We start from the raw sequence: 5,402 nt of genomic DNA, 5'->3' as shown, positions 1-5,402 counted from the left end.
TACTATAGAATTTACCGATTTGCGATGACGCTGATCACAAGATCGCATATCGCAGGAAACAGGTTAACGAAATTTGTCACACATAAAACTTTTGCAATCTGCGATATTGCGATATCACGATAAAGCGATGGTCGCGATGTTAGGCTAGATCAACGCTGCGTTGTTATGTTTGTGCGATTTTAAGATATTGCGACGTTGCGATATGCGATGGTGCGATCTGCGATGTTGCGAAGCAAATCACAAAATCGCTCCATCGCAGATCTTTCGGGCACGATATTCAAGAAAATCTATTTTCCATAAGCTGACACGTGATTATGTGCTTTAAATGATAATAAAGGAGTTAGTTGTCAGTTATTAATAAAATATGAACGCGTGCTTTTCGAAGAATCACTTCACGTAAGGTGGTGTATTTGGTATGTCTGCGGCATTTAAAATTCTCCCATCACCCTTCCTGGTCATTCATTTCGACTTCATATGTGAATTGCAAGAACAGAGTACGGAGGACGATACAAAGCAATACACAGGTTGAAATGGGAAAGAAAAACAAAGCCCCGAGCTCTGAAGAAAAGGAAATGGCACCTTTGTATACACACACGGCTTGTAACAGAGACAAGGGAATAGCTACGTGGGAAGGCATGTACAGGCTACTCCAAGAGGAGAACCACAGAGTAATGGAAGTTACTGCTGTTGCAGCCTCACAGAGTTCTTCTGAAGCAACCCTAACAGAGCTAGCTTTCTCATTCCTACATCGGATAACAACGAGGCCAAAAATCCTCCCATACACAGATATGGTCAAGTGGATACTTGATAGCGCAAAAATAAAAAATAGACAGTTCAAGGTTCATGGTCAAGGGCTCATCGGGTCATTCGCTGCGTAGGATTTAAAGCTCATGTATCATCTGCCTGAACCACAGGCAACTTATAACACGCAATTCATAGAGAAATTCGTGAAGGAGAACTAGAACCTGTCAGAAACCACCAAAGACTGGTCCAGAAAAGACGAACTGCTCAAGAAAGATAAACACGGTATGTACAGTACTGGTTCCCTCACCTCCCCATATTGCTTTGCTGCTGCCATGCTCTGTAGAATATTTGGGATGCCAGATATCAATAAATTTTCATCCGAATGGTTACCATTACTAGATGCTGCCACAAATGCCACTATTGTAGATTGGGCCAAAATTTTATCTGATAACCTAATCATGGCTATTGTCAGTTACTGGTCCAAAAGGGCCACATCTCAAAGGATTTATCCTCCTTTTTACCTAGCTGCATATATTATGGATTCAATATGTTATGTTTCTAAATTCCCTGTTATGGGTTGGAAGTGGACAACTCAAGACCCCTTACCCATCCATGTCTATCATAAGGAATTGTGGGACTCTCAGTTCACTCCATACTTCTACCAAATTTGTCATGGAATTATGCTGCCCTTGTATAGAATGTTGTATGATAAAGACCCTCCGAGGTGCTCACCTGAAGCACAGGTAGACATCCTCCCCGTCGCAAGATGGTTCAGAGAGGAATTGTTCACTTATGTTAGGGTATTTGGAAGTACTGCACCCCCTCATGTTCTACCTTTGTATATCCCTGATAAACTCCTAGCTCGAGAAATTGCATATCAAACCTGTGGAGAAGGTGGCCTAACTAAAGACTTAAAGGACAAAAAGAAGGCTATATGGCCACAGTTTCCTATAGCTTGTGGGGCCTTTTCGCTATTTGATGTAGGTCACGCGTTCACTGAAGTACAGAATATGACGTGTTTACAACTATTTAAATTCTTGGGAAGACCATTTGACCCGAATGAGGTTGCCTAGAATCTCACAACTACAGTCAAGATAAAAGTGTTCGTTGGGAAAAAGGATTTATTTGATGATATATTCCAACAGAAAAGCACACTTCAAGATATTTTGCGTGAAGCCCAATTGCAATTGTCTCCAGAAGACTTTTAAAAGTTCATGGTGTTGGAAATAATACTGAGAGGGGGGGTGAATCAGTATTATCAAACTCTTTTCAATATACCTTCCAGATTTATACTTTAATTTATTCTTCAGATATTGATCATTAATTTGTATGTCAGTGCCATATAATAATGAACAAGAACAAGAAAAATAGATAGGCACACCAAAGAACACCAGATATAAGGTGGAAACCCAATGTGGGTGAAAACCACCTACTGCAATATGTCTCTACAATATGTCTCTATCTTCTTTCAATTAGAAACTTCTTTTACAAGGATTTTGTACTGGTGCAGTCCTTTACCAGTACGCAGGCAACAACCTACAGAGAGCTACAACTCTCTCTTGTTTTCCAGTCTCTCCTGGAAGGGAGCTACAACCCCCTTTTCTCTTTTACTTCTTTAAGGACCACGTTTCATTAATTTTCAAACTGGATCCAAGAAGATCAAATAATCATCAAGTACATGTAAATCACCCAATCTCCTTATACAATCAACCAATGAATCACCCAACTTCTCAGAATGTTGTAAACATAAAATTAATACCAGAAATCTAAACCCAGAACTCTACAGCAATAGATAAAAGACAACCAACAAATGTTTCAAGATAGGTCCGCAACTTCACCAATAGTGGCCTGCGAATACCCGCAACTCTTCTGTGTCTAAATTGCGCAGATCCGCACTTGGTCGGTCTACTTCTCTGCGTATCTCCGCACCACTAGTTCTTCTGCTCTGTGTACCTCTGCTCAAATCCGCACCTGTACTGTTTGCCTGAGAGCGTACCTCTGCAACTTGTTCTTCTGTTTCCATGCGTACCTCCGCACTGTGCCTTCTTCTGCACTGCGTACCTCGCACTGCGCCTTCTGCTGCGCTACGTGCCCCCACACTTCGCCTTCTCCTGCGCTGCGTACCCCCGCACTCGCGCCGTGGATCGCCTGCGAACCTCTGATTAGGGCCAAATTAATAGTCTTCCAAAGTGCCACAGACAGTCAGATCCACAGATCTGATCATGCGCCTGAGAGATCACAACTTATCAATAGATTCGCCTTAAGTTTTTTCCTTGATTTAGATCTAGCTTTTAAAACCATTCACCCAAAATTTTAGGTCTTAAGATATTCAAATTTCACAAGTGTCTAGCCAAGTGATCTATTTTCCTTTTTATAGGCAAGCCCTTATTCAAACCATGGGACAAAACCATCGAAAACCAATACAAGGGATCCAAACAGGGGTTCAAATAATTTAGATCCTATACCATGGGCCAAAACCATAGGATCATGAACGATGGGCTAAATACCAAGGGCCAAACATAAGAAACCCCACGTGAGCGCGCTTCTCTGCATTGGAGTGAGTGAACTGGGGGACCGCACCTTATGAACGGATAACCTGCGGGTATGTCCGCACTTCCTGGACGGCGAACCTGCGGGTCCGCACCTTTTGAACGATGCACCTGTGAACCTCTTATTTTCCATCATTTTGAGAGCCTGAAACAGAGTTTTGCCACTTGAGTGAGTTGCCATCAAGTACAACACCTGTACCAGAGAGCCAAACCAGAATCATAATGCCAACAATTTCCCCCTTTGGACTTGATGGCAACCTCAAGATCCTTAACATCATTCTCCCCCTTTGACATCAACGGCAAAGGGTTATGCTCCCCCTGAGAACATGCTTAGGACTTTGCTTTGCTGATCATGCTCCCCTTGACTAAAGATCAGATTTGCAAAAGAGAAAAAAAAAGTTCTTCAAGAAGAACCATAATCCACCATACACCATAAATGACCGTGAAAGGGATAGAGACATATTGCAGCAATAGTCAGATCAACATCCATGTTCTCCTTCTGTACTTCCTCCAAGATCTTCTACCATAATGCCAACAATGCATTATTAGAAGAATATATGCTCCCCCCTGAACCTGTGCCATTCGATCTTCGACCAATCCGAAACCCAGCAAATGTACGCGTATACCCCATATGAAACTTGCGTACAACCAACAATCTCTGAAACAGATGAGATTCGATCAACATGATGATGCATCAACGACCCCTAGCTTTTGCCTGAGGTATTCAAAGGTCTCCCTGGGCAATGGTTTGGTGAGTATATCAGCAACTTGTTCCTTAGATGGAACATACTCCAACTTGACCTTTTGTTCAAGCACTTGTTCCCTAAGAAAGTGATACTTGATCGGTATGTGCTTGGTCTTTGAATGCATGACTGGGTTCTTTGAAATGCTGATTGCACTTGTATTATCACATAAGATGGAGATAGGTGGAGTACAAGTGATCTGAAAATCCTGCAAGGTCTGCATCATCCAAAGGAGTTGAGTGCAGCAAGATGCAGCAGCCACATATTCCGCTTCAGCTGTAGATAAAGCAATCGAACTCTGTTTCTTTATGAACCGAGATACTAATCTGGAACCCATAAAGAATGCACCACCACTTGTGCTCTTCCTGTCATCCACGCTTCCGGCCCAATCTGCATCTGTATAAGCATGAAGTGTGAGATCTGTATCTCTAGGATACCATAAGCCATAGTTTTGAGTTCCTTGAAGGTACTTGAAAATTCTCTTCACTGCCTGAAGATGAGTTTCCTTTGGATTTGCCTGAAATCTTCCAACTATTCCCACTGCATGCATGATGTCTGGTCGGGTACCTGTCAAATAAAGTAGACTTCCAATCATAGATCTGTAGGTTGGTTGATGCACTGCTGCCGATTCATCATTTGCACTGAGGCTACATCCTGTGACCATGGGGTACATACTGGTTTTGCATCTTCCATGCCATATTTCTTCAAAATCTACTTGAGATACTTGGTTTGAGACAAGAAGATCCCGCCTTCATTTTGTTGGATTTGTAATCCAAGAAAATATGTCACTTCTCCAAGCAAAGACATTTCGAATTCTTTCTGCATCACCAAGACAAAGCTTTGACTCATAGCTTCTTCATTGCTGCCAAAGATAATATCATCTACATACACAACAAGTATTAGCAATTTGTCATTTTCAATTTTTATATAAAGATTGCTATCTGTTGATCCATTTGAAAAACCTTGTTGATGAAGATATTTGTCCAAACGGTAGTACCAAGCCCTTGGAGCCTGTTTAAGACCATAAAGAGCTTTTTTTAGTCTGCATACAAGATTTGGATCACTCCCAAGGATGAACCCATCTGGTTGCTCAATGTACACTTCTTCTTCTAAGTCTCCATTCAAAAAGGCTGATTTTACGTCCATTTGAAATACTTTGAACTTCTGAAAGCTTGAGAGAGCAAGGAACATTTGGATGGCCTCAAGTCTAGCATCGGGAGCAAAAGTTTCCTCAAATTCTATTTCTTCTTGTTGAGCATACCCTTTACAAACAAGTCTGGCCTTGTTTCTAATTAATTCCCCATTTTCATTCAACTTATTTTTGAAGATCCATTTTGTCCCTATGACATTCTTATCTTTTGGTCTA

The sequence above is a fragment of the Pinus tabuliformis genome, chromosome 8 (genome assembly GCF_031772625.1).
Source record: "Pinus tabuliformis cultivar Carrire ecotype Pingquan chromosome 8, CPIR1, whole genome shotgun sequence".
NCBI classification, from domain to species: Eukaryota; Viridiplantae; Streptophyta; class Pinopsida; order Pinales; family Pinaceae; genus Pinus; species Pinus tabuliformis.
The sequence above is the reverse complement of the archived record's forward strand: the minus strand, read 5'-3'. Positions refer to the sequence as shown.